Source organism: Danio aesculapii, chromosome 20 (genome assembly GCF_903798145.1).
Source record: "Danio aesculapii chromosome 20, fDanAes4.1, whole genome shotgun sequence".
Lineage (NCBI taxonomy): Eukaryota > Metazoa > Chordata > Actinopteri > Cypriniformes > Danionidae > Danio > Danio aesculapii.
Window position 1 is genome coordinate 39232894 of NC_079454.1, and position 12092 is coordinate 39244985.

A 12092-nucleotide genomic window follows, 5' to 3' on the forward strand; every position below is an offset into this window, starting at 1 on the left:
TCAGGTTCATATGCTGGAATCTGTAAGCTAAGATTGCTGGTGTTCCTGCATTGCCAGTGTGCTCCGTGAGTTTGAAGGATTCAGACAGGAGTGTTCAGCCAGGTGCTTGTGTTTGTTTATACTAACTGTGTGTCTGTAATTAACTGCTCTTGTTGTCTCTCCACTCGTCTTAGTCTCAGATGGCACACCCACAGACTCTTCACTGTTACTGTTTGGTGCATATTGCTCAAACAGCTCTATGAACTATGAAACAGTCCAATTTGATTGCCTTTTTTTATCCAAGTGTGTATACACTGTAACGAGATCCATAAAATTTCCGGTAAAAAAATGTCAGGTGTGATAGCCAAAATTTTAGCATTACAAATATAGTAGGCATGTAAGAGAAATGTACAAATTTTGCAGTAAAGTACCGTGTTTCATTCATTTACATTAATGTTTTGAAGTAACAAGATATATATACAATGTAGTTTTGTTAAGCAGACAAAAACACAACCAAAAGCATGTGTGGATGAGAAAGTCCTCCGTGTCATTCACACAACTACTAAACAGCATCATGGAAACACACTTAAAGCTAAAGTGATGCAATAAAGATTATTTATCATCATTAAATGTAACCTTAAACTAATGTACATAAGCAGTGAGAATAAATCTAAAAGGAATTATATTCTGCTGGATAATTTCAACAAAACATTTGAAAAAAGAAAGGAGAAATATCAAACTGGGAATTCCATGAAAGCAGTTATTAACTGTGTATATTAAGGAAACTTGCGGTTAATTGGGTTACAGATTTTTACTGTAGCATTTTTACAGTTTATTTATTTATTTATTTATTTTACTTAAAATCGCTGATATTTTTTTACAGTGTACAAGCTGGACACACATTTCAAAAAACTTTAAAGAGTCCAAGAATAAATCTGTGATTCAAAATCACATTTAAAGTATTTCATTTCATAAGATTGTATCATAAATGATTTAATATTTTGATAAGTGACTTTACAAAATAAAATCTGGGTTTTACATTATTAAGTAAGGGTTTGTGATTCTTGTTATTAAATATTGTTATGCTGTCATATATGTATTACCAAAGTTATTATTTGCTTTAAAAGTCCACAATTGTTTATGTACAGAAACAGGATACAGTAGATACATTTGTATATAAAATATAGTAATAATATTGTGAAATTTTGTTGCACCTTAGTAGAACTCTTTACTTCATATAATTTAGAATATATTTTATTCCTGTAACGAAAATTATGACATTTCTGTGCCACTTTTTCATAGATTTAGTGCTAATGAAACATTTCTTTTCAGTAAATAAAAGAGGTGTATTGTTTAATTTTTACATGGAAACACACAACTTTTTAAAAGATTTTCTGATGAATAGTATGTTCAAAATAACATTTATTGGAATAAAAAATGTAGACAATTTTGACAAATTGAATGCATCCTTACTGAAGGTGTTAATTTCTTAAACAACTCCAATCTCTTACTCTAAACCTTTGAATGCTGACTTTTTTGTTATAGTACAGTCCATGTCAATCAGATACTTTTTTGCAATTAAATTGTCAAAAAAGCTGCCTATCAGAACGTATACTGAAATTAGGTGTAATCATAATTGGTCTAATAGAGATTAACTCAGACATTAGCTGCTGTGTGACTGTTAGAGTGACCTGTAGTGTATTTAGCTTTATCAGCACCCCAAGTGACCTGTAGTGTACAGTATATAGCTTTATCAGCACTGCGAGATGTTTCCCTATGATCAGTACTAACATCTATACGATTCTGACAGCCATCAGCACTTTTCCCATGCATCCATTATAAGAATAGCATCTCACAGAAAGCATTGGGGCATAAAGTGCTTTGTCTGACAAACACTGATGTATTCTCAGCATAGCCTAGCCTTCAGAGCTTTAGTGTTACCTAAATGGTCTGACTATATGTCATTCTTTCTCTCCCCGTATCTTTTAGTCTGTTCTTTACCTATTGTTTTATTACTCTACTCATTCATCTGTCATTTATATGCATTGCTCTATCATTTTATTTGTCTTTCTGATGTTCTTTCGCTCCATCTTCTGTCATTCTATCCATATTTTTTTTGTCATTCTCCCTATTTTTTTAATAATCCCCCTTTCTTTCTGTCATTCTGTTGATCTAGCATTGCTTTATCTATCATTTTATTCAGTTCTTTTGTTCTGTCTGTTGTCATGTCATTCGATCATTTTACCATTTCTTATCCTATTTTTCTATCTATCTGTCATTCTGTCTGCCATTCTATCTGTTCTGACATTCCGTTGTTCTGTCATTTTACCTTTTTATCTGTCTACAACATTTTACCCATCTGTCTATCATTCTACCTAACTCTACTGTACCTGACATTAAGTATCTTTCTGTTACTTTATTGTGTCTGTCATTCTTCTGTTATTTTGTAATGTTTTGTCTATCTTTGTTTCTGTTATTTAATCATTCTATCATTTGTGACACTTGACTTTCTTAATTTTCACATTTATATTTTGGCTGAAATTATAAATTTTTCTTTAACTGTATGTCAGAAATTATTGGAATATTAGGTAAAGATCATGTTCTATGAGGATATTTTGTCAATTTTATACCATAAATGTATTAAAAGTCAATTTTGATTAGTAATATGAATTATTTCAACACGTTTAAAGGCGATTTTCCTCAATTTAGATTTTTTTTTAACTCACAGATTTCAGATGTCTCTGTCAACTATTGTCTTAACAAACAAAACATCAATAGAAAGCGATTTTATTCAGATTTCAGATGATAATCACAATATCAACAAAATGATGCTTTGTGGTTTTGTGGTCCAAAGTCACATTTAGGGCATTTTCTTTTTTTTTTTTTGTATTTCACATTTTGGCAGATGCGCTGCTACAGTAACATCCCTTGATAGACTCTATTAGAAAGTCGTTAGTGGAGAAAGACTGCTACTTTTGTCATATCATTGCTGTATTACTGCAGAACCCATTATGATCCCTTTCTCTTTTGCTATATTCTTAACAAATGACAAGCAGTATTGGATCAGTGCATAAACATTTTGAAATCCAGCAGAGGAGTAAAGTAGAAAATTAAACTTTTTTTGATTGAACTCAACACATGATGAGGTTGTTTATACAAGATGCCGTATCAGACACATGATACTCGCTCATGGCCAGGAGAAGTTCCCCCAAAATCTCAATATTGCAACAGAAGCCAAACTGTTAAACACATACTTTGGGAATTCCCTATTTGTAATGTTATCAGACAATGATTTTTATCTGGAGAGACTTTTTTAAAATGTCAATCCTTCTAAAATGCTAGTAAATGTTAAAAAACTGCTGATATGGCAATAAATTCAAAACTCTCTGGGCTCTATTTTAACGATGGAGGTACAAAGTCTAAAGCGCATGGTGCAAAAGTATTAAGGGCTTGTACCAATCCACTTTTGCCATTGTTAAGACGGAAAAATATGTTTTGTGGCGCGTAGTCTAACAGGGTTGTGCTTATTCTCTTAATGAGTACTGGGTGTGTTTTGAGCATAACGTACATTAAACCAGAGTCTTGTCTTTTTTTATTTTTATTTTATTTTATTTTTTTTCCTTTAAGAGTCAATTGCATCGTGCCATGGTGCATTTGCTATTTACATGGCAGACTTTGTAAGTGGAAAAACTGTATGCTTCACTAGCAAGAAAACAGTTAAACAGACCATCTAAGTGAGGATAAAGAATGAGCCTCCTCCATTTGGCCTCTTTACTTTCTCTTTACTTTACTTTTACTCTTTACTCCTTTACTTTTGTGGATAAGGAAATGGTGTTGTACGCACTCCACTGAAGACATCCATTAGCCTACATATTTAATTTCATTTGTTAAGCGCAAAGATTTGTTTTAAAACTATTTCTAAATTCAGTTCTAATTTCCAGCAAACTAATAAATGATCAATAATAACGAAGTGTGGTCAAAAAACGGAGTTATGTCCAAACACACATTCTATTCTTATGCCCCATATGGTAACGCAAACTCTCCAAAACCCGACAGCCGGACAATTCTGAACTTGTTTTTATTAAAACAAATAGAAATATAGCAGAAAAATAATAAAAAAATAACATTATAAAAATGCTAATCGTGACCCTGGAAATGAAGAAGGCTTGGAGGTTGTGTTTTTTTTTTTTTTGTATATTTATGTAGTAAATAATAATTTTGTAACATTTTAATCCTTTAATATTTCTCATATGTAAAGACATTTGTGTATGCGTTCGGACCGCATAGGTGCATAACTAACGCACTCTGCACTAGACTTTAGACCAGCTTTTACTTGGTCAATAATGCTGTCTTTTTTATTTTCTCAAAATAGCAACATACCAACAATGCACCCTAACACACCTCCTTTATAGACAAGCACACCCATGTGTCCACAAAGGAGTGCAAATGGATTTGCTATTTAAACGTGCCACAAAACGTGAAAATTAGGGTTGCGCTGGTCTGAAAATAGTAACAAATCGCACCAAACACATCTTGCGCCTTATTGCGCCGGTTGTATGAAAGGACCCTCTCTATCTCTCTCTCTCTCTCTCCCTCTCCCTCTCCCTCTCTCTCTCTCTCACTCTCTCTCTCTCTCTCTCTCTCTCTCTCTCTCTCTCTCTCTCTCTCTCTCTCTCTCTCTCTCTCTCTCCTCTCTCTCTCTCTCTCTCTCTCCCTTTCTCTTTTCTCTCTTCAATGCTGTTGTTGAGTGTTTGGCAGTGTGCTGTGTTTGTGAGCATACAGCTGTATGGCTCTATTGACCGTGAGCCAGTGCTGCTCCCTAAAGTGGCTTTATCATTCCCAGCTCTCCTCCATCTCCGCCACAGTCAGGTGCAGTGAAATGGACCTTATTTCCTCCTGGAAAAACTCCCTGCCAAATCCAATCACTGGAGAGGATCTGTAGGATTATATGTTCAGTTGACTGTGTGACTGGTGAAAGTGGCTCCGGTGTGGGGTTGTAGATACGCAGTGGTCAATTAAATTGTTGTGTTTGTGGTTAAGGTTCATTTAATGGCATTAGTGTTTTGCTGAACGGGCATGCTGTGTTAAATAATGCCTTGGCTCTGAACAACATAGAGCTCAAAACCATACACCTGTTTCTGTTTGAGTTTAATTATGAATATTGGCTGAGATAACAATATTAAAAAACACTTTGTAGCCTTACTGTGAGTGCGCATCCTGGTTTCAGTTTCAGTCTTACTCGCTCCGTGTCTAATAAAGAAATCTTTGTAGTCCGTTTCTTGTCAGATGTTGTCTTTTAATCTTCACTCAGAGATACATAAACAAATAAAAATAAACAAAATATAATCTAAAATTTCAAGGGTCACGGATGCGGTTAAGAGAACTGTGTAACTCCGCTGTCTTCGTAAAAATGCACTGCCGTCAGACTTAACAGATGCAATTCTTAAAGAGCCAGAACACACAGTTTTAACATGGTACATATTTTCAATGCAAAATGAAAATGAATGTGTGTGTGTGTGTGTATATATGTGTAAGTAATGTAAGTTCACGAATGCAATAACGAAACAATTCAAAACTAAAATATTCAACACTAAAGTGCATCAGCTAATATAACATTGGTTATTGAATCCAAGCAAATAAAGAAATTAATCTCATGAAGTGGTTGTTTTTAGTGTATCAGTAACATTCAGTTGGCCTTCCTGATTATGGAAAAATAACTATAATCACAATTATTTTGGTCAGTTTTGTAATCATGATTAATTTAAAGGATTATGTGTGGGCCATATGACCAAAACCTTTTTTAATTATTAATTAAAAGATTCACTGTTTGAATTAAACTTGTTTTGTTTCTTATTAAAGCTCTAAAAGTCCCTCAGGCGAGATATGTATATAGATAGATAGATAGATAGATAGATAGATAGATAGATAGATAGATAGATAGATAGATAGATAGATAGATAGATAGATAGATAGATAGATAGATAGATAGATAGATAGATAGATAGATAGATAGATAGATAGATAGATAGATAAGTGTCTGGTCATATAAGGAGGTGAGTGTTTTATGTAGTGTAGACTGATTCAAAAACAAATTATTCTTATGAATTGATTCTTTTTAGTGAATCAGTATGATCCAGCACAACCAGTGTAGTCAGATTCATAAACAAATGATTCCTACTAACTGGTTCTTTTTGGTAAATCAGGTACATTTAACATCTGATTCATAAACAAATGGTTCTTTTCAGTGAATATGTAATGTCCAGCGCATTATCAATGTAGTTCAAGTAACTGAACTTTAAGCAATCATTAGCTTTAATGATATCCTACTGGATATTTTACTTTTGAGCTGTGCATTTTATGATTGTGTTTCTTTTCAGCATCTCTCTTTTCAGCATGTTCATCATTTCAGGATGATGCAGATTGAAATGCAGCACAGCATCAACCGAAATCATTTTCTTTTCATTACTTTTCATGTTGTTTTACTTGTATGTCTTGATATCTGTTCATTCCAAACTGCCCATATTTTTCCTTCTGTCCTTCAGGAAAGACATCGAGACATTTCTAATTAAAACTCCATTCTTTCCATCCGGTGTTACTGTAATTTTACATCTCTGTATCTCTCTCTCTTTCTCTCCCTATGAACAGTTGCTACAGAAGATGGTTATAGCTGCCTGCGTAAATGTCCGTACGGAGGTATTGTAGATACTGCCAAACTACTGTTAACACCTGCAGCTTATTACGCAAAATGAAGTTCCAGCACCGCTCGACCCCAGACGTGCTGTGAAATCACAGAGCCTCCTGATATTAACCCTCAGATCTGTCCCTCTTCCACTGTATAATCCCACCTATAATGCCAAGCCCAGTTTCACCGCTCTTATTGTTCTGCTCTCAATGACACGGTCTCATGTGTCTGTTACTGTAGATGTTGCCTTTCTTAGGCCTTTATTTAGTTTGCTTGCCCCAGTCTGAAGTTACCACAGTTCTGGATGGAGATCCATAAGTTGTTTAAAAAACAATCCACACATTTGCAGGTGACAATAAAGCCTCTCCATGTGAAACTGCCAAATCGGAAGGGATGGTCCACCCCATTCCTGTAGGCATGGAATCTTCCTGTGGAAGAAATGGCTGTGTCGGCCATATTCCATGTCACTGATTTGAAATATTAACACACTAATGCCTCCCAACAGAACTGACAGCTTTGGAAAATATTATTTTTTTGTCTTTTTCAGTCAAGGTCATTCTAAATGCCCCTGGGTACAAACATGTTGGATGTTATTACAGAAGATATGTGTCAGAGAGAAAACATTGACATATACGAGCCTGGCCAGAGCCATCATTGCCATTTGTTCTTTTACCAAAGAAAGAAAAAACCCAATGTTTTATTCAGATGACATGTGGTCAACTTTGTTGTGTGTAATATACACTTTACAGAATAATCACCTGAGTATCACATCAGTTAAAAATCACAATATAGTCAGCGTGAACTGGAAGTTTCTAAGGCTTAAATTACATTATATTGTTAAATGGGCAGAATTTGGTTGAAGATTACCAAACAAACATTTTTTTAGGGGATTAGCTTGCACAGATTTATTGTTCACCTAAAGAATAATAGTGTGCACTAACAGAGTAAAGATTTTGTAACCCTCACTCCTCTGACCTCTAAAGGTGTTCTAGCGACAGACGTTAGAGGCCATCATCTTTAGCCTCCTTGCGAGAGCAACTGACTCCCATACAAAGAATCGTCAGTTTGATCCAGCTCAGACCGGGTTGGGTGCAGTAGGACCAGTGGGTTACCCTTGAAAATTTTGATTTCATATGGACTTTATAGGCACACATGGAATGCATGTTGGACACGCATGTAACTTGAGCTTTCGGGAAAAAAAATCTTTAAAACAATTATATATAATAAATACAGTTGAAGTCAGAATTATTCGCCCCCCTGAATTATTAGCCCCCCCAACCCCCCCACCCCCTGTTTTTTTTCCCCCCAATTTTTGTTTAACAGAGAGAAGATTTTTTTCAACACATTTGTAAACATAATAGTTTTAATAACTCATTTCTAATAACTAATTTATTTTATCTTTGCCATGATGACAGTAAATAATATTTGACTAGATATTTTTCAAGACGCTTCTATACAGCTTAAAGTGACATTTAAAGGCTTAACTAGGTTAACTAGGCAGGTTAGGGTAATTAGGCAAGTTATTGTATAATGATGGTTTGTTCTGTAGACTATTGAAAAAAATAGCTTAAAGGGGCTAATAATTTTGATTATAAAATGGATTTGAAAAAATTAAAAACTGCTTTTTTTCTAGCCGAAATAAAACAAATAAGACTGTCTCCAGAAGAAAAAATATTCTCAGACTTACTGGGTAAATTTCCTTGCTCTGTTGAACATCATTTGGGAAATATTTAAAAAATAAAAAAAATTAAAAGGGGGGTAATAATTCTGACTTCAACTGTATATATAAATTATAAAAAAGTGAACACATGAAAATGGTCATAAGTATCTTTATATTTGTTCCATGTTCGTTTCACATGTGATTTTATTGTGTGATTGCACATATGATGCTCCTTGTGTTTCTGTAAGGCAGTGTTTCTCAACTGGTAGGTCACAAACCACCAGAGCTGTTGATGTTTTTGTCAGACACTGTTCACATTCGCATAACAGTCCTTTCAGTTGGGATTTTTAGTGGGAGAAATTTGAGAAGCAGGAAAACTTTTGGGAAGTGGTTTTACTTTACATGAATGTAAGATTTTGTGGCAGACACCACTGAAGATATAAAATTTAATATTTTTATAAGTTACAATTGCGACATGGTGGCTCAGTTGTTAGCACTGTCGCCTCACAGCAGGAAGGTCGCTGGTTCGAGTCCCGGCTGCGTCAGTTAGCATATCTGTGTGGAGTTTGCATGTTCTTCCCGTGTTGGCATGGGTTTTCTCTGGGTACGCCGGTTTCCCCCACAGTCCAAAGACATGCGCTGTCGGTGAATTGATTAAACTAAAATTGTCCATAGTGTATGTGTGTGAATGAGAGTGTATGGATGTTTCCCAGTACTGGGTTGCAGCTGGAAGGGCATCCGCTGTGTAAAACATATGCTGGATAAGTGACTGAAGGAAAATGAATGAATGAAAAAGTGGCAATCGCATTGGCTTTAACCATTTACTGAACATTATTAACATTGTACCAATCAAGGAACATTTCAATAAGCCCACACTAAAACTAATATATTAAGTAGCTTTCAGTGTAATTTGTGAGTCAGCTTGTCAATTAAAAATGCAAGTATATACTGTGTGTGAAAGACTGTCTGACATGAAGATTACTAGTTTATAAGTTACTGTAGTCATGTTCCTTTAAAGTAATGAATAAAAATAAGACAATCACTAGTTTGTTATTTGTACATAAAGTCTCTCACCTAAGGGAAAATTTACTTCATCGCTTTATTTTAAGGAGCAAAAGAAATTACCAGCATGGAACTTCAGCATGCAACTATGGTGGCTTATTGCCTACTGCTTTACACATTTGATTGTATCAACAAAAATAGTTTGGGAGGGCTATTTCAGGCTAATAATTATGGGATAAAGTGAGTCCCATGGTCAAACCAGTTGAGAAACACTGCTGTAAGGGATAACATATGCTTATTCATAAACATTTTCTTCCAACAGGTGTGTCCAAACGGTTAATGATTAAAATGACAGAGCCAAAGGCACATCAAAAATGACAGGGAAACTTTAAATATGAAACATAAAAGCTAGTTTGAAATATTAATAAATTCTATAGCATATGTTTGTCATCATAGTATTAATTATTTGAATAATCTGCATATCATACTTTTTGTAATAATTTTAGCATTTATTTTTATGTAATATTTGTGTGTTGATCCAGCTTTATTTCAGTTGCTAGAACAATTATTTTTTAACAGTAACACATGTTTATATAGCATATTGTGTTCGAGTGAAGTGTCAAAACAAATCTTGCTATTTCTAAGGTCAGTGTGAACCTTTTTTTTCTAGCGGTGTTATGTTCTTAGCACACAGTGTCCTAACCAGTTGCGATGGGCTAGTAATTTGCCTGTCCTCACTAAAAGCAAAAACAGTGCACAATAACAATCTGCTGTTGATGCTGGTGAGGACACAATGACGTGAATTCTAATTCATTTTCTCTGTATTGCATTGGCATATTTTGAGTCATCATATCATCCTAAAATGAAGTCTTTTGTCTTCTTTGGATGTGCAACAGAAATGTGTTTGGAGATATATTGACTAGTTAGTCGGCAGCGTTAAGTTTCATTTTGTTTTTAAGACTTTTAACAGAAGGTTTTTTAAAAGAGAGTTGACTCAAGATGAAAATTTTCTGTTAATGTGCCCATCCTCAGGCCTTTTGTTTCCAGTAGAACATTAAATATGCTTTTTTTAAACTCTGACGGTTACTGTATTATAAGCCAATGGTCACTGGTAATATTAGAGTAAAAAAAAAACTCATGCAGGCAAACAGCAGCATTAAAACCTGCGGATCCTCATGATAAGTCCTGAAGAATTTTTGAATTCACAATGACCATGCTTTCAACTTTAAATCTTTTTTTTAACCCTTATGTGCTCTTGGGGATGTTTTCATCCACTCTGGGGTGATTTTTTGAGTTTTAATTTGTTTCAGCAAATGGAGTGATTTTTGTTGACATTTTATTTTGACACAAATTATTGAAAAATATTTCAAAACATTTTCACAAAATATTTTGAATACACTCTCTGGGCAAATATACCACCCTTTTGTTATGTTCGTGGCTGTTTTTGCCCCATTATAATGACATTTTTTGATTGCAAAGTCATGACACCATATAATCATGTATTTTTTGTTTGTTGCTGGGTTTTCCTGGTTGGCAAGAGTGGTTTTTGTTTCTGCCTTTTAGGAGTATAGTGTGTGTTTGTTCTTTGCACATTTGTCTTGATATGTCTGAGAAAATCAAAATAAACAGCTCGGCTCTCAGAACATAGTAAACATACTAAGTGTATTTAAGCACAAATGTATATAATCGGCTGTAATCACTATAATCGGCTGTTTTTCTCCATAGTACGCCATATAAAAGCCAGTTACCTTTTGCACAGGCCTATCTAAAGGGTTAATGCTGCCAACTGATAATCAACAGTAAAAATGGTGGTGTAGTGGTTAGTGCGTCGACACATGCACTCCGGTGTTCACGGTGACCCAAGTTCGATTCCGCCTCGCGGCCCTATGCCGATCCTTTCCCTCTCTCTGCTCCCTATGTCTTCCTGTCAGTTCTCTCTACTTTCCTATCCAATAAAGGGTGAAACCCTGAAAAAATAATTATTAAAAAAAAACTGTACAAAATGAGACATTTTACTTATTCCCAGCAGGAAAAACCACCAACAATCAAGAATGTATGATTATTTCCTGCTATGGCTTTGCAATCAAAAATTGTCACTATAATGTAAGCCAAATGGAGGCAAAAAGAGCCACTACATAACAAAGGGGTGGTAAATTTGCCCAGAGTGTATCGGTATATTTTGGGAAAATGTTTTGAAATTTTTCAAAAATTTGTGTCAAAATAAGATTTAACATAATGAAAGGGTAGTAAATTTGAACAGCACACAAGGGTTACTGTTCTACTGAAGTAAAATCACATCATTATCTTTGGGTGATTAAATTAAACAGAAAATAATTCTGATTTGTAATTTTTAATATAAACGTTTTTTTTTTTGTTGTTGTTAATAGTGCCTAATGCATCTAAATAATGTTTCCATAATATTATACATAGCATTGTTTAGTTTAAATGAATCATCATTTTGCTGTTCTCTTGAACGGTGGACTCTCTGTTTGACTCTCTGCATCCCTGGAGAGAGAGTAAAGCTTGAGCTGCAGAAGCCATTAACTGGCAGACATTAGATCATAAAAACCACAACAGGCCCGAGCATTTTAACGATACTTGGAAGAGACTCAACATTTTCAGTACTACTGAGCGCCAGGTCTAACAAGGTCATTTCGCCCATTCTGATTGGCCGACTGCCTCTCTGCTCTCATGTGTCCATTCATGCGGCGCGAAAGCTTTGTGAACCGTAAACACTGAACAGAATATCAATCTCTTTTTTTCCAATCT

General features: G+C 34.8%; 1 protein-coding gene across 1 annotated transcript in view; it reads left to right on the forward strand.

The window, feature by feature from the left end:
* ehd3 (EH-domain containing 3) overlaps positions 1 to 12092 on the forward strand; it is a 55411-nt gene that overhangs the window by 25290 nt on the left and 18029 nt on the right. The gene's annotated exons all lie outside the window — the stretch shown is intronic.